Source organism: Bubalus kerabau, chromosome 13, assembly GCF_029407905.1.
Source record: "Bubalus kerabau isolate K-KA32 ecotype Philippines breed swamp buffalo chromosome 13, PCC_UOA_SB_1v2, whole genome shotgun sequence".
In the NCBI taxonomy this organism is placed as follows: Eukaryota; Metazoa; Chordata; class Mammalia; order Artiodactyla; family Bovidae; genus Bubalus; species Bubalus kerabau.
This window is the reverse complement of record NC_073636.1, coordinates 18,736,667-18,755,194: the sequence shown is the minus strand read 5'-3', so window position 1 is coordinate 18,755,194 and position 18,528 is coordinate 18,736,667. Positions and strand designations below refer to the sequence as shown.

The 18,528-nt window shown below is 44.4% G+C and overlaps 1 non-coding gene across 1 annotated transcript; it reads right to left on the bottom strand.

Annotated features, from left to right (window-relative positions):
• Nucleotides 1–346: 346 nt before the first annotated feature.
• TRNAG-UCC (transfer RNA glycine (anticodon UCC)) lies at nucleotides 347–419 on the bottom strand. The gene has a single exon. It is a non-coding gene; the product is annotated as a tRNA-Gly (tRNA).
• Between the last annotated feature and the right edge of the window lie 18,109 nt (nucleotides 420–18,528).

The window sequence follows — 18,528 nt, the reverse complement described above, 5'->3', positions numbered from 1 at the left end:
CTCTGGGGTGGGATTGCCTGAGTCCGATTCTGCCTCTGCCCCTGTAGCCGTGTAACGTTGGACAATCTTAAGTCACCTCTTTGGAACTCAGTTATCTAATCTGTAAAATAGAAAGCATCACAAATATCTTCTTAATAGAATAGTGATGAAGTTTAAATGAACCAGTGAAGTCCCGAGAGTACTACCTGCCGACCTGCAACAGGTGCTGGTTTATCCACCCACTCAGTCCCCAGTGGACTCTGACACTTGTTGTGGTTTTCTTGTTTGTTTATTTTTTGGCTGAATCCAAATGACCTTTTTTTTTATTTTATTTTTTGTCCATGTCACATGGTATGTGGGATCTTAGTTCCCTGACCAGGGATTGAACCTGAGTCCCCTGTATTGGAAGTTCAGAGTCCTAACCACTGGACCACCAGGAAAGTCTCTCTGATACTTGTTGAAGGTAGAAAGCTCAGTAAGTGTTACTTATTTTTATTTTGTTATTGTTATTATTAGAGCAAAAGACCACAAAATCCATGAAGTAATCATTAAAGAGATTTGGACTGATTGAGTTCATGATGATAATGAAAGCTGCCAATCTAACTGAAGAAACAGTCCATTCCCTGTTCCCTCGGGGAACTAAACGCAGGTTAGGAACAGCTGAAGGCAGCTCAGGTCCCAAACGCAGGGCATCCTGCATTCAGACCATGTGTTCTCAGCCCCTCGGGGTCTCTGCTCCTCATCTTTCCTTCACCCCGGAGCTTCTTCCCATGATTGCTTCAGGTCGCATCCAGCCTCTTGACTGTGTCTTTGTGCTTGGTTGTTTTCTGCTGCTTCCTGAATTTCTGTCAGCAATCCAGTTTTACAAATTACTTGGCTGAGATCTGTGTTTGTCGTCTTCCTTTGAAACTGTGATTCACAGTGTACACCCTTTACACAGGATCCTCGCAGCCGAGAGACTGAAAAGCTTGTTTTCAAAACAAATTGCAGAACAGGCCGGCTACCCGGGGTTTCCACGCAGCTGCTCAAATGGTCAAATGTAATTAAGGGAGCACGTTCGAGATCTCTATTTTTTTTAACTTAGCTGAAATGTTTTTAGATGCTGATCAGATGGTGATGTCACTTCGCCCACAATCTAGTCAGCTGAGAAAACAAACTTGAAGAAGAAAAAGAGAACACTTGGGCTTGAGGATTTGTGTAAGAGGCATACAGACTGGACTTTTTTGGTTTTTTATTTTCATCATTTTAGGACTTTTGATGTGGACGGTTTTTAAAAGTCTGTATTGAATTCATTACAATATTGCTTCTGTTGTATGTTTTAGGGGGTTTTTTGGCCCCAAGGCATGTGGGCTCTTAGGTCCCCAGCCAGGGATCAAACCCACACCCTCTGCACTGGAAGCTCAGAATCCTAACCACTGGACTGCCAGGGAAGTCCTGAGACTGGACTTTTTAATTGAGTAAGAAAAGGGTGATGTTCACAGTAAACTTGAAGGATCCTTGGTTCCTAACCTTTTAACTTAGGACAAACACAAGAATAGCTCTTGTCCCATTCCGTCATGTGTAAGATGGGAAGCAATGGCACTAACTTCTGTGTATTATTTTGGGGTTAAGTAAGACTGTGCATGTAAACGCTCAGTGCCACGCCTGGGGCAGGCAAATGCACAGGTGTTGCTGTCATTGTTATTATTTATTGCATGGACTGAGCTGCGTGTACTTGCCCGAGGGGGAAATAGGGTCACGGTAACAAAGTATACATCTATGACCTTGTCCACTGGCAGAATTTAAGAACCAACTCTGGTGGACAGAAGTCCCAGTGGTTCACAGAAGCCCTAGGAGTGTCATTGGTCTGTTTGAGACCTGAACCCTCTTGGCTGCTACAAAGGAGACTTCATTTTCCTCCGCCTGGTCCCTGAAGCCATCCCCGATGAATCCTGCATCTCCAAACACCCTGACAAGGGCTGCGCAACCCACATATCCTCCCCGAGCCTCAGGTCTCCAGTCCTCCCAAGGTGGCCAGTGAGTTCTGCCCCCCAGCCCCTGCTGCACAGCCCCCTAAGCAGCCCTCCTGGAAATAGACCTTTCATTTTTACTACCTGCTTGATTCAGTGCTCCTATACCAGCCCCCTGGGACAGTGTGGGCTGGACGCTCACATCCCCTCCTTTCCTGGCCCGTTTCTGTCCCCCAGATGGGGGGATCGGCTCACCCTGTTCTCCAAAATGCTGGAACACTTCAGACTTTCACACTGAGGCCACATCTCCTACTTCTGGAAAGGCAGCAAACATACATAGTGACGAAGGGAGGAGATGGGCAGACGTGGGTGCCAGATGCAGCTCGGTCTCCTGTGTAAATGTGGGCAGCCACCCCACCCTTCTGTACCCCTGCCCCCCCTCACCTGGGGATCCTCCCCTCCAGGGGCTGCTGTAAGAGCCAGCAGCACAAACCCAGTGAAGGGTCAGCTCAGCCCTGCTGACAGAGCGCTCGCTGCTCCACACCCAGACCCCTGTGACCACAGGACGACTCCGACCTGAGCATCCTCCTCCTTCCTTGTTTCATCCAGCATCGCAACATCCTGCCATTTCTAGTCCAGAAACAGCTCCAGATTCTACTGACCCGTCCTGTCACCACCAGCACCATCTTCCTTCAGACCTTAGGGGTCCCCAGAAGCATCACTCCAGCCTCCTAACTAAACATCAACTCCTGTCTTGGCTCCTTTCCTTCCAGAATGCTCTCCACACTGCAAAGGTGTGCAGACAGTCTACCAGCTCACCCTCACCTGCAGGGAAAGGCAGAATACAACGCTTCAGAAAAGTCATCAAAGGCGCTTCATGAGCCCTGAGCTTGCACCTCTCAGCTGCCGGAGTGCCTGTGCTGCCCTGGCTTCTGCAAACCAGCCCCTCAAGCTCACCCTCACCTCCAGCTGTCAGGGGTTATACCATGACCTCTGCTCAGGTGAGTCATTTCGCAAGTTTCTGGGGCCTCATAAGCTTGGTGGTCCCTCTTGGAAATGAATTAGTGCCCTGCTCCCCATCTGAGCATCAGAGTTATGGGTGATTGCTGCTCTCATCTTTTGCTGAGCCCCGAGCAGTGTGGCCAGTGCGGGTACCTGCTCAGCAGAGAGAGAAGGGTACTGTGCCCTGGTCACCCCAGCCTTCTCACTCGTCTGATCAGTAATCCATGGTCTTGGCTGACTGTTAACCTTTTGCACATGCTATACAGCATCTCTCTAGAATGGCCTTTTCTCCCATTTTCATCTTGACAAACCCCTACTTCTCCTCCAAGTAATAATATCACCCGCTCATATCACCTTGTTCTTACATTCATACCTGGGGTTTCCCAGGTGGCAGAGTGGTAAAAAATCTGTCTGCAGTGCAGGAGACTAAGATTTGATCTCTGGGTCAGGAAGACCCCCTTGAGTAGGAAATGGCAACGCATTTGAGTGTTCTTACCTGGAAAATTCCATGGACAGAGGAGCCTGGTGGGCTACAGTCCCAGGGGTCTCAAAGAGTTGGACACGATTGAGCCACTGAGCATGCTTCCATCACTAACTTTAAGCTCCTCAAAGTTAAGGAACTTGTTCATCTTTGGATATACAACCCCTGGCAAACAACATAATAATTTCTCAACAAATACATGTTGCTGTTCAGTCTCTAAGGCATGTCTGACTCTTTGCGACCCCATAGACTGCAGCATGCCAGCCTTCCCTGTTCTTTACTGTCTCCGGGAGTTTGCTCAAATTCATGTCCATTGAGTCAGTGATGCCATCTAACCTGAAACCTGGAGTTTTTGCTTTTCTTTTCTTTATGGATAAGTCACAGTTCCAAAACTTTGTGTTCTGGGAAAGTAGAAAATAGTTCTTTACAAAAGGCAGGTTCCCAGGGCTTTGAAACAAGTTCCCAGACAAATCTCACTAATTTGACCTATCTGAAGCTACCTTCATTCTCTGCTTGGCTTTGTGTGGGAGGAGCAGGTCCTTGGGCATCTGACAAGAAGGGCTAGCTACATAGAACCTTGGAAGGTTGTCCTACAGTGTGAATCTAGACCTCTGGGCTAACTCAATAAAATGCAAAAGTTCCTGCTATTTTAGAGTTTTAGAGAAATAAACATGGGGTCTTGAAAACAAATCTCTAGGGAAATGTGGAGCGCTTTCTAGCTGTGGGCTGTCCTCCACAGAGTGTTGCAAGACCTGCAGTGAAAGAGGGTTTAAACCTCATGGCAAGTGAACAAAAGTAGTAATAATAGATTAACGTTAAAGTGCATCTGAGGCTGACTGTGAGAGAAGCATTTTAAGTGCTTTAAAAATGCATTAACTCCGCTCTTGCAATCATCATGACAACCCCATTTACAGACAAGTAAACTGAACAAACCCCCAGTATGATCCCCAGTTAAGGCCCTGGAACTTAACCCTGTACCTCCCCCACTCCCCAAAAAAGGGAAAGAACTCAAAAATTCTCTATTGAGAGCTACATTTACAGTCTTAATGCTGTCTCTCACAGCATTGCTTTTTTTAAAAGGAAACTCCAAATAGTGTGAGATCTGCACTCAAATTCTAAAGCCTGACAAGGCTGCTGCCCACAAACCCATGGCAAGACAGGCAGTCCCCCACTCGAGAGTGCCCTCCCACCACCATATCCATACAGCCTTTTTGTCCATGGGGCAGAGGGAAAGCACAGCCAGCCTCTCTGGGTGTGTCCAGCTGCCCTGGAGCACCACTTCCTGCTCCATGATGAGAGTCTGGTCAGACAGGGCACCAAGGGCCCGCTATCCAAAAAGCTCTTGACATGGACCTCGATGCATCCGCACGAGGTTTTCTTTCTGTTCAGCTCCCTTGGAGAACAGAGCTCACTACCTGATTCTTCCATTCGTACCTACTGAACCTCACAAAAAAGAAGCACGTGACTCAAAAATGAAAAAAAAAGAGAGAAAGAGAAAGAAAACCTTCCTTCCTTCTGATTCAGGTCAGTAGACTGGGTTTGGGCTTCTCCCACTCACCCAGCCAGAATGAAGACAGAACTTCGGCGACCTCTGCAGCGAGAGGAGTTGAAAATGTTGCCAGGTACAGAAGATGAAATAACAGCAATAACAATGACCGGATCTACTAATTTATGTTAAATGGTATATATTTATCACTGTGTGCTGTGCTTAGTTGCTCAGTCGTGTCCAACTCTTTGCAACCCTCATGGACTGTAGCCCGCCAGGCTCCTCTGTCCATGGGGATTTTCCAGGCAAGAATACTGGAGTGGGTTGCCATGCCCTTCTCCAGGGGATCTTCCCAACCCAGGGGTCGAACCCAGGTCTCCCACATTGCAGGTGGATTCTTTACCATTTGAACCACCAAGGAAGCCCATATTTATCACTACTAAATAGTATATAGTAGTATAGTACATTCAGAAAACTAAGATCATGGCATCTGGCCCCATCACTTCATGGGAAATAGATGGGGAAACAGTGGCTGACTTAATTTTGGGGGGCTCCAAAATCACTGCAGATGGTGATTTCAGCCATGAAATTAAAAGACACTTACTCCTTGGAAGGAAAGTTATGACCAACCTAGACAGCATAGTAAAAAGCAGAGACATTACTCTGCCAACAAAGGTCCATCTAGTCAAGGCTATGATTTTTCCAGTAGTCAGGTATGGATGTGAGAGTTGGACTACAAAGAAAGCCGAGTCCTGAAGAATTGATGCTTTTGAACTGTGATGTTGGAGAAGACTCTTGAGAGTCCCTTGGACTGCAAGGAGATCCAACCAGTCCATCCTAAAGGAGATCAGTCCTGGGTGTTCATTGGAAGGACTAATGCTGAAGCTGAAACTCCAATACTTTGGCCACCTGATGCGAAGAGCTGACTCATTTGAAAAGATCCTGATGCTGGGAAAGATTGAGGGCAGGAGGAGAAGGGGACGACGGAGGATGAGATAGTTGGATGGCATCACTGACTCAATGGACATGAGTTTGGGTGGGTTCATGGAGTTGGTGATGGACAGGGAGGCCTGGCATGCTGCAGTTCATGGAGTCGCAAAGAGTTGGACACGACTGAGTGACTGAACTGAACTGAAATAGTATATGTTTAGGGGCCCAGAAAATCCAGTGTTCTATCAGATAAAAACCAAATAGGACATAATCACATGGAAGACTTCAAAGGAGACCCCCATCCAATTTTTCAAAGTGATGAGTACCTCACTTGACTCAGTTTGGGCAAATAGGACTCTTGGAACTGCCTCTGAAACCAGCTACCTTCTCAGGGGTGTGGCCCTGCCTTCTGTACTTACATGCCCCAAGAGGCATCAGCCTGCTCCCTGAAATCCAAAGCACACAGTGTCAATGCAAGGCTCCCATGCAAATATTTGCTGCAGGAAAAAAAAAGTCTTAAATGCCTGTTCACCCAATTTTCTAGCAGGCGGCAGAATGAAAAGGAGAATTCATGTGTGCATTGAGAGATTTCTTATCTGGGTCCTATCAACTCTGTGCCGCCTTCATCACCGCACACTAAATGGCTTTTTCCTTCCTCCCTCCCCTCTCCCTCCCACCTGGCTTTGCTATTAATAATAAAAAGCACGCCAAGTCTTTAGCTCTGTTGGCAAGGAGAATTAAATTGCTATTTGCCACCTGGTGTTGTCTTAACATATTTCCAAATTATTCTTAAATCTCCCTTTGGAATTCTGAGTATAAATACTAGAAGAAAGAAAAGGGAGTAAGAAGAAAGAAAAACAGTAGTACAGCAGAAACTAACACAACACAAGCAAATATACTCCAATAAAAAATTGTTTAATTAAAAAAAGAAACAGATAAAAAAAATAAAGTGACTCAGCTATAGTAACTCCTCCATAATTATTTGCTCATTGTAATATTAAAAATATCCAGGCAAGAATACTGGAGTGGGTTGCCCTGCCCTCCTCCAGGGGATCTTCCCAACCCAGAGACTGAACCCAGGTCTCCTGCATTGCAGGTGGATTCTTTACCATCTGAGGGAAGCCCATATTTATCACTACTAAATAGTATCTGTTGGATCAGACATCTTGAGATCAGATGTCTGATCTCATTTGAAGAATAAAGGTGGGAGATTTATCTCTGAAAAAAAGAAAAGAAAAACAGAAATGTGCTCACATTTCTGTTTGTTTTCCTTTTACCAAACTCATCTGTTTTTCTTCTTCGCCTTTATTTTCTGTTCACCTTGTTCAACTTCTCCTGGCATTCATCTTTTTTCCACCCCTTTTCTTTCTCTAAAATTTTATTCAAAAAAAAGAAACACATGCTTTCCCCATGACAAAAATCATACTCATGCTCACAACGGTCTGAATGTTTTTAACTGAATTTCATCCGAGGAGCTGAGATCTTACATCATGACTGTTTTTAAATTTTCAGGGCTCCTTTTCATTCATTTATTCAGCAAATATTTGTTGAGAATCTATTCTTGCCTGGCACTGTGCTGTCTTCTTTTTCCTCTGTTTTCTGACTTATTTCCTTTCCCATTCAATTATCAACTACAAGGAATGAGTAGAGTAGTAAATTTAAAGAACTCACGTGAAAAAATTCCACTCTTAGCAACTGTAAGGCACTCTTCTTTCTACAGCTTTTGGTGATAAAATGAGGCATTATAATTAGCACAAAGTTCTAGAAGACTCATCAAATGACAAATACTTAATTTCTACTAAAATGTGTTAGTTTCAAAGGGTAAAACTGAGTCCTTCTCCATGACCCATTTAAAGTGTTGTTTGGGGGACTTCCCCAGTGGTCCAGTGGTTAAGACTACCTTTCAACACAGGAGGTACGGGTTCAACCCCCGGTGGGACTAAGGTCCCACATGCTGTGACATGCAACCAAAAATAAAAAAATAAATAAAGGGATGTTTTCATTCTAAGTGGGGTTTCTATGTGTTCTCAGAGGCCCATTGGAAGCTGCATTTCATTCATTATAGTGGCAACTTTCTGAAGCTTACAACAGAAACAAAGGGGGGGAAATCAGTTGACAAACCAATAGGAATCACAGAATCAATGTTAGGCCCCTTAGGGAATTTAAAATCAGCGGGAAAAGATAATAGGGCCCAAGGATGAAAGCAAGCCATAATAAAGCACCAGCCTTCACCTATGGATGGCCCAGTAGTGGGAACAAACCCAGCCAGGGTTACACAGCATGGAGAGAAACTGTAGTTTTCCAACAAGCTGGACAGACCTGGGATGAGAAGGAGCCTCTGACATGTTTGGACACATCCTGTTAACAAGATGTTTAAGATGTTTAGAATTAGGATTATTTTATTCAACTCAGAGCGAGAAGGTCTGCCTTAGTCGGGACTTCAGTGATGACAGAGGAAGTATCAGGTCTGTACTTCTGCCTGGAGGGCATACCCATGTCCCTCTAACTGGGGCTGATGGGGAGACGAGTCTGAGTTGGGCTGCTCTGAAAAACCAGAACCAAGGTTTGGGTGTTGAGAACCTCATAGCTGCTTGGGGGCATTCAAGGCTTCTAGCAAGGAGCAGGGAGATGTTAAGGAGGTAATTAACATCTGTATTCTAAATAGCAGCAAGTACAGGTTGGAACAGATGGGTTCAGAAACCATAAAAATAGCCTGGATAGTCTGTAGGTAGAAGAAAGAGCTTCTTAATACGTGTGCGCATGTGAGCGACAAGATACTACAGGAAATGGTTCATTAGGGTCTTTTCTCTAAACACTTGCTTTTACTGTGTAGTTTGGCCATTAAAGAGAAAGTGTCTTTGTATTATCATCTAAATAAATAAGTCCTCTGAAAAAAGTACCCGTAAATGTTAATGAGTGTGTATCTGCATCTCTCTTCTCTGTATCTGGAAGTCAATCCAATCCTTGTCAGAAACTATCCATAAAACAGCAGAAACTGTTAGTCCAAAAGCTGTATGTATAGACAGTATCTTGTAGGAGTCTCATTCTATGTCCAGTCCTTCACCATGAAAAGTTCACCTTCGGTAAAAGGTGCTGGGTAAAATCTAGAGAACATGAGTATGTTCATATATGAAATTCAATCGAAAATGTGTCAAAAATGATACAAGAAAAGTCTCATGCAGTTAAGTAAAACCTAACAGAAGCACTTGCTTTCAAAAGGTTAAATTCTAAATAGCAAAGAATTCACTGATTTTGTGGACATTAAAAAAAAGATCTAAATGTTATATGTTTCAGAAGCACCTTGAATCAACTTATATACATTACTATATAAGCATAATAGATAATCAGTAGGAACCTGCGGTAGAGCACAGGGAACTATACTTAATATTTGGTAACGGCCTATAATGGAAAAGAATCTGAAAAAGAATATATGCGTATGAAAAAGAATGCATACGTAAATAACTGAATCACTTGGCTGCGCACCTAAACTAACACAACATTGTAAATCCACTATACATCAATAAAAAAAAAAAGGAAGCACCTTGAATTTTGAAGAGCTCAGAATCGAGAAAGTGTAGTTGCTCAGAGGAAAACATTAATTCACGTCTGGTCTTGTTTTCTGCTTAATGAGGTACTTCACAGGAGGACTTGGAGTTTGCAGTAACAAAATGACATTTAAAAATAAAACGAAACATTTCATTACCATTGAACACAATTATCTGTGTGCTTAACCCTCATTTAAGTTGAATGCTTCAGGCTGATTCTTTTTTTATAGAAGCACGTCTTGTCCCAAATGCTCTTCCTTACCATATTCTTTATTTACAGACAATTAAACAGGTAAATGTAGCTGAATGCTGAAGTTAAAGCTCCAGTATTTTGGTCATCTGATGCAAACAGACAACTCATTGGAAAAGACCCTGATGCTGGGAAAGATTGAGGGCAGAAGAAGAGGGTATCAGAGGATGAGATGGCTGGATGGCCTCACTGGCGCAATGAACATGAACTTGGGCAAACTCCAGAGATGGTGAGGGACAGGGAGGCCTGGCGTGCTGCAGTCCATGGGGCCCCAGAGTCGGACACAACTGGGTGACTGAACAACAACGATAAATGTATAAATACAGCCATTAATAAGACATGGATGGACGAATTTGAAAACAGGGAGCATTTTTTTTTTGTCTAGAAAGTTCCCCAGGATCATAGTAACTAAAGCGCCATGAAGACAGAGCAAATCCAAACTAAATATTGCCACCTACAAGGATTTGATCCAATTTCTAACTTGCTGAAAACACTTGACAATGTACTATTTATCTCCATGTTTGTTTATTCCACAGGTTGTTAAATTAGATTTGCAATGTGATCATGATAGCAGAAAGGCATGTTCATTTGGTGTTTGCTGGAAAGAAAAATTTCAACAGTGATTAGCATGCGGTAATTACCAAGTAATACTGGAAATTCTATAGGTTTTTTTTTTTTTAAACTTTACATAATTGTATTAGTTTTGCCAAATATCAAAATGAATCCGCCACAGGTATACATGTGTTCCCCATCCTGAACCCTCCTCCCTCCTCCCTCCCCATTCCATCCCTCTGGGTCGTCCCAGTGCACCAGCCCCAAGCATCCAGTATCGTGCATCGAACCTGGACTGGCAACTCGTTTCATACATGATATTTTACAAGTTTCAATGCCATTCTCCCAAATCTTCCCACCCTCTCCCTCTCTCACAGAGTCCATAAGACTGTTCTATACATCAGTGTCTCTTTTACTGTCTCGTACACAGGGTTACTGTTACCATCTTTCTAAATTCCATATATATGCGTTAGTATACTGTATTGGTGTTTTTCTTTCTGGCTTACTTCACTCTGTATAATAGGCTCCAGTTTCATCCACCTCATTAGAACTGATTCAAATGTATTCTTTTTAATGGCTGAGTAATACTCCATTGTGTATATGTACCACCGCTTTCTTATCCATTCATCTGCTGATGGACATCTAGGTTGCTTCCATGTCCTGGCTATTATAAACAGTGCTGCGATGAACATTGGGGTACACGTGTCTTTTTCCCTTCTGGTTTCCTCAGTGTGTAAGCCCAGCAGTGGGATTGCTGGGTCATAAGGCAGTTCTATTTCCAGTTTTTTAAGGAATCTCCACACTGTTCTCCATAGTGGCTGTACTAGTTTGCATTCCCACCAACAGTGTAAGAGGGTTCCCTTTTCTCCACACCCTCTCCAGCATTTATTACTTGTAGACTTTTGGATCGCAGCCATTCTGACTGGTGTGAAATGGTACCTCATAGTGGTTTTGATTTGCATTTCTCTGATAATGAGTGATGTTGAGCATCTTTTCATGTGTTTGTTAGCCATCTGTATGTCTTCTTTGGAGAAATGTCTATTTAGTTCTTTGGCCCATTTTTTGATTGGGTCATTTATTTTTCTGGAGTTGAGCTGTAGGAAATTCTATAGGTTTGTATTGAAAACCGAAACTGAATCCCAGAAGCCGGAACACAGGAAGGAGGACCATTTGGAAGCAGGCCTCAAAAACGAGAACACATCTCACTGGCAATGGGTCCATGGACTTACGAAGGCGAGCCAATGGGATGCATGGAGGACAGAATGACTTGGTTGAAATAGGGGGGTGGAATTTGGGATGAAGCATCAAGGGAAAGGATCTACGCCAGCCTCCTGCGTCCTCCTTCTCATAAAAGGAATTGTTTAAACTACCAATGTCGTATGACACTTCCCGTGTAGATCACTGACAATTTTTTAACATTGGCAAAGGGCTATGCTTCACCTATTTCCAGAATTTGACCCTTTCTCACCTCCTCTGCTGTCCCCTCCCAGGTCCAAGCCACCTGCTCTTCTCACCTGAATGGTCATCATAGCCCCCTGCCCAGTTACCTTGCATGCATGCTTGCCTCTGTCACACTACGGTGATATGAAAATACCCAAGAACACACGCCAGGCCCCAGTGCCTCCTGGCTGAAGAACAGCTCTGCTTCAGACAGTTGCCAACAGAGCAGCTGGGGTAACCCTGTTATAGCAGACGTCTGACTGGGCCGTTCCTCTCACCAGAAGCCTCCATGTCTGCCAGTGAGTCTTGACAATGGCCCTGAGGCCCTGCACTGACTGTGACCCCACGTCTTACTGCTTATTCTCCTTCATCCTGCTCCCCAGTTCATTCTCTGCCCCAGGGCCTTTGCACCTACCACCCCTGCTTCCTGGACTGGGGCTCTGCATGATACTAGACCAGTCCCCTGGATCCTTCAAATCTATACAGAATGTCACCTCCTCAGGAATCCTAGCCCAGCCACCCCAGTGCTAAATTGAAACCCTAGACAGTCCAATCCTCTATCCTCCTCCCTGCTTTAGTTTCTTCCACAGCTCACTATTTTAAATCTGTCTGTATTACTGTGTTATTCTTACCATAGCAAACACTTTATTTGTGGAATAAATAAATGATTGACTGAATGAACAAATAATGGTGAGTAAGAGGAAAACATCCCTAAGACTTATACCACGATTATGCTGCAGGGATAGGGAGAGGATTACGGGGGTAAAAATGAGCCAAAGCAATATATATATATATAATCAGAGCAAACTGGACAAAGAAATGACACCAATAAAAATGAGGATAATGAAAAACTAGGCATTTTTTCACAGCAGATATCATTCCCTAAAGGAATTATAATATCTTAATATAATATAGAATAACATTATAGAAAAGTACATTTGGTCTGCTAAAAACCCAAGTTAAAATAGTTTAAAATAAATTCAGGTGTAAACTGAGTCTTTTGAGCAGAGATAGAGGCAGAAAGGGCTTCCCGGGCGTCTCAGTGTTAAAGAATCTGCTTGTCAGTGCAGGAGATGCCAGAAACTCATGTTCAATCCCTGGGTAGGGAAGACCACTGAAGAAGAAAATGGCAACCCACTCCAGTATTCTTGCCTGGAAAATCCCATAGGCAGAGGAGCCTGGCAGGCTACAGTCCATAGGGTTGCGGAGAGTCAGACACAACAGAGCACAGAGGCAGACAAGATAATTAGCAGTGTTTCTACTTGGACACACCCTCTCCCCACTTACTCTCTTTACCTCCCTGTGTCTCCCCTTCCCCCTCAGCCTTCCCCTCCTTTCCCTCTACATCCGCTCTGTCTTTTTATCCCTTCACACTATTCACTATTCACTTACCTTCTCTCACAAGACTCCTGTGGCCACACCCAAAGTAAGTCCAAGTCCTGCAACCAGCAAGACCTGTCCGTGTTGCTCATCACAGCACACTAGCTCAGGCCTTCAAGTCTGAACTCTTGAGACGCAGCAGCTGATTGGCCCAGGTGTGTGGGGTGTCCACCTGGTTTAATCACTTGTGGCCGGAGGAGGAGGGGCAAGATCACACCTGTGTTGGTCTGTGGCTTCTAGGGCTGTGGAAGTTTCTTTAAATTAGGACAATGGTACCTCTGGTGGGAGAAGGGAGGAGAGGTACCCAAGTGTCTGCAACTACTTTAGTTCAGGTTTATTTCTTACATTCTGTGTTGGGTTCCCTGGTGTTAAACATTCTTTTTCACACTATTTTGAATGTCTGAAATCCTTCTTGAAAGTTTCCAAATGAAAAGAAAATTGCACGTCTTGAAATTAAAAGGAAGAAAACGTGAATAAAATTGCATGTATATGGACACTGACATTTCTACCCATGATCGGTTTTTTTTTTAACGTTTTTAATATTTACTTATGTATCTACTTGCATTTCTGGCTCTCTTTATTATTAATTTTTTATGGCATTTTGTTGTTATTTTATTTTTATTCATTTATTTATCTTTAGGCTGTGCCACATGTGGTATCTTAGTTCCCTGAGCAGGGGGATCAAACCCCTGCCCCCTGCATTGGGAGCTCAGAGTCATTACCACTGGGCCACCAGGGAAATCTCTGATCAGCAGAATTTAACAGGATTATTAGATCATTCTGCACCCATCCTTTGGTTCTCAAACCCTGGTTTACTGATAGGCATGAATTTTTTCAGGAATTGGTGATACAATCATTCAGCAAGAACTGATTGTCTGCCCACCATGTGCCATGAATGGGTTCACAGATGAAGCTGAGGTTCTGAGACTTAAACAGGAGACAGCCATGCAGTGTGATGGAGTCTTTTTTTTTTTAAACCTAAAGTGAGCTTCCATTTAAAAGTTTCTCACAGTCTTTATCCAGACAAACCCTCAGTTATTCAGGGATAAATTGTCTTTGTGTTGGAAAGGCTCACTTGAGTGGCCCTTCTTGGTCACAGGAGGTGAGCAACACCTTTACTCTAGAGCAAGGGGATGGAAGGCCCATGTCTGTGTGCCTAACTGCAGCTGCTCTCCTCCTCCTCCAGGCAAGCGGGCGAGGGCAACTCAGACAGGGGCCAGGCCTTCCTGGGATGAAGGGGAAGGAGACCTTGATAGTGGGTGAAGATTGTACGGCTGGGGGATGAGATGGTTTCAGCCATCAGCTAGCAGAGAAAATCTCAAGGGTGCCGATGGGAGCTCATCTTGGGGAAGAGGGTCTCAAGTCCCCTCCTGCAGCCACGGACCCTGAGGTGAAAGCATTATCGGTACATGTTTCCAGGGTGTGGCTTGTGTGTGGGAGGCAGGACCACAAAGAGGCAAAGAGGAAGGGAAAGTAGCTGGATCCCACAAGGGACATGAGAGTGTAAGCTGTCTACACTGCAGGCGGCTGGAGTCCTCAGGGATCTCCCCTGAACCCATTCTCCAATGTCTCGAAGCAGCCATGCTGGCTGTAGGGCCTGTTATAGAACCAGGACACCCATGGCCATTGGGCAGGGGTGGGATGCCTGGGCTGAGCCCCAGAGTCACACCAGACACCCCCTCATGCAGTGTGCCCCAAAGTGTGAGCTCAGCCAATGAGGGTGGACCAGCAGCAGTGGACACTGACCCCTCAAGGTGCATGGGGTCAGCTCTCAACAAGGAGCACAGCCCTTTAAAATAACAACCGGGGACATCCCTGGTGGTCCAGGGGTTAAGAATCTGCCTTGCAATGCAGGGGACACGGGTTCAATCCCTGACTGGGGAACTAACTTTCCACATGCTGTCCAAGAAGCAATTAAGCCTGCACACCACAACTACTGAACCTGCTGGAACCTGCGTGCCACAACGAAATAATTTATATTAAATAAATAATTATTTGTTTTTAAATAAGTAGTTTAAAATTTTTTTTAAATAAGTCAACTACTTTATAATAATAAAATAAGGGAGCCAACTACTGAACTCTTCAGAGGCTCCAACTGACTCTTTTTCTTTTTTTTAAAAAATTTTTAGCAGAGCATAGCTGCTTTACAATGTTGTGTTAGTTTCTACTGTACAGCAAATTGAATCCACTATGTTTATATATATCCACTCTTTTTTGGAGTTCCTTCCCATTTGGGTCACCACCAAGTACTGAGTAGAGTTCCCTGTGCTATTCAGCAGGTTCTCCTTAGTCATCTACTTTATACACAGTACTCTTGATGAGATGTTTGGGGTCAGGACTGGCCCCTTTGAAGCAAGTAAACCCCTGAAGTTATTGGACAACTTGATGGGAAAAGAACCTCCCCTAACCTCAGGAAGGGCGTAAGCTTCCTGGAAATCTGGCTCATGGAACCAGAGCCAGTTCTGACTTGAAGATTTAAGCACTGTGACTTAATTTTCACCCCAAGCTGGTGAAGCAGGTCATACAAGTTACGCACAGGAAGGGAAAATAATGTCAAATTGTGATAAGTGCCACGGTTGTAACAGATAGGTGAAAAAGAGACAGGATAATAGGGAGATACCATTGGATAAGGGGCTTAGAGGGGCCTCTCTAAAAATGTGGCGTTTCAACACAGCCTGAAGAACCAGTAGTGGGGGGAGAGCCTTGTGTTAAAGAACACTGCTTGTGCAAAGGTCCTGAGGCAGGAAACCATTTGTTGTGCCTGACAAAAGAGGCCCCAGAAGACTAAGTGAGGAGAAAATTGCTTCTGCAAGGCTGAAAAGAATGTGGCAGGGTATTATGAGCCATATCAACCATTTTCTACTTTTTAAATAAGTCCACTGTCCCTAGGATTCAGAATCACCAGCATAGGGATGCATATATGCAATTTCTATGTAATGTTCTAGGTCTCTTGAGGGAATATGATACATATTTCTTCCAATAATGTTTTTTTAAACCTTGAACTGTATTGCCAATATCTTGGGCATGAAATATGAATTGATATGGCTCTGAAGATCTTATTTCAATAGGCCACGAGATAGGCCAGTAGGGGCAAGTAAACATTTAGCTGTGATAAAGATAATGAAATCAAGAATGACGTGATTTTTCATGGCCAAGCAACACCAAGTTAAGCTAAGAACTACATTCCTGTGCATCACGAACAGCCAGCAGGCTCCCATTAAATTTCATGGATCCTGGACCAATTAAATTAATTTTTTTAAAAGAAAGTTTGTTAGCTGATACTTCTGGGAAGACTGGGATACAGCTAGCTGCAGACCAAGCTGAGTCCAGATGCTCAGAGGATGTTATCAGGCTCATCTCTACCTCTTCGCTCTGTTTCTGCTTGCTCGGCAGGTGAAAGTCGCTCAGTCTTGTGTGACTCTTTGCAACCTCATGGACTATACAGTCCATGGAATTCTCCAGGCCAGAATACTAGGGTGGGTAGCCTTTCCCTTCTCCAGGGGATCTTCCCAACCCAGGGATCAAACCCAGGTCTCCCACACTGCTGATTCTCTACAGCTGAGCTACAAGGGAAGCCCCACTCAGCAAGTGGTGACTAACAAATCCAGCCTTAAATCCTTTAAGGGGAAAGAATAGCTCCACTGAAGTCCAAGCAGGAAATAAATGGTTAGGTGATGTGAGGGTTATCTAATGAAGGGGCTATTCATAGTGGTGAGTGCAAGTTTATGAAAGAGGATAGTGAAAATTTGGCTTAAAGCGCAACATTCAGAAAACTAAGATCATGGCATCTGGTCTCATCACTTCATGGGAAATAGATGGGGAAACAGTGTCAGACTTAATTTTTGGGGGCTCCAAAATCACGGCAGATGGTGATTGCAGCCATTAAATTAAAAGACGCTTACTCCTTGGAAGAAAAGTTATGACCAACCTAGATAGCATATTGAAAAGCAGAGACATTACTTTGCCAGCAAAGGTCCAGCTAGTCAAGGCTATGGTTTTTCCAGTGGTCATGTGTGGATGAGAGAGTTGGACTATGAAGAAAGCTGAGCACCGAAGAATTGATGCTTTTGAACTGTGGTGTTGGAGAAGACTCTTGAGAGTCCCTTGGACTGCAAGGAGATCCAACCAGTCCATTCTAAAGGAGATCAGTCCTGGGTGTTCTTTGGAAGAACTGATGCTAAAGCTGAAACTCCAGTACTTTGGCCACCTCATGCAAAGAGTTGGCTCATTGGAAAAGACCTTGATGCTGGGAGGGATTGGGGGCAGGTAGAGAAGGGGACGACAGAGAATGAGATGGCTGGATGGCATCACTGACTTGACGGACATGAGTTTGGGTAAACTCCGGGAGTTGGTGATGGACAGGGAAGCCTGGCGTGCTGCGATTCATGGAGTCGCAAAGAGTCGGACATGACTGAGAGACTGAACTGAACTGAACTGAGTGCTATCCTTAGTGCTATAAACCACAGAACCTATCAATAATATAATATTATTCCCAGGCCTGAGGACGCTGGAGAAAGAAGCAGTTTGGAGCAGCTGGAGTGGGGAGAGGTGTGGAGAGGGCTTACTGGCAGGAGCCGTGGCATTCTGGGGGAGCACAGTGAACCCAGGCTCTCTGGCCTTCCCTTGCCCTCTCATTGGTTTCCAGGGAGTGCCCCACAGGTTCAGTCCAGTGGGAGGCTGAAAGATCAGGGAGCCTCTCCACAGTGAGCAGGCAAGCGTAGGACAAGAACACGTCTGGACAGGCAACAGAAGATAGGCAGCACAGAGGGGTTTCCCCCCTCGGATGTGTTATTAATATTAACCACACTGGCCTTGCTTGAGCTCCCATGACTATCTTTGTGGTCAGACGAAGGACACCATGATTGACCAACCCCACAAATGAGAGGGAGGCGAGTCTCCTAAGAAGTGCTTTCGGACAAATACCACATGGTCCATCCAGACCCACACCCACAACCTCAGTCTCAACGAAAGCAAAGTCCATTGCTTGAATGGATAGAGAAGTCTGCTAGAACTTTCTTCTTTCTATCCCTTTCTTTATAAATATATTTGTTCATTGTATCATTCCATAACAAAAGCAGGGACTCAATAGGGAGTTACCCAGACAAATGGTCAATCATTTGTAAAGGGGAATCATGACAACTTTAGATATGTGAAGTCTCCAAAAAATTTGCCTTCTACGCACATTACTTTGCTGACAAAGGTCCATCTAGTCAAAGCTATGGTTTTTCCAGTAGTCATGAATGGATGTGAGAGTTGGGCCATAAAGAAAGCTGAGCACCGAAGAATTGATGCTTTCGACGCTGTTGTGGTGTTGGAGAAGACTCTTGAGAGTCCCTTGGACTGCAAGGAGATCAAACCAGTCAATCCTAAAGGAAATCAGTCCTGAATATTCATTGGAAGGACTGATGCTGAAGCTGAAACTCCAATACTTTGGCCACCAGATGGGAAGAACTGACTCATTTGAAAAGACCCTGATGCTGGGAAAGATTGAAGGCAGGAGAAGGGGACGACAGAGGATGAGATGGTTGGATAGC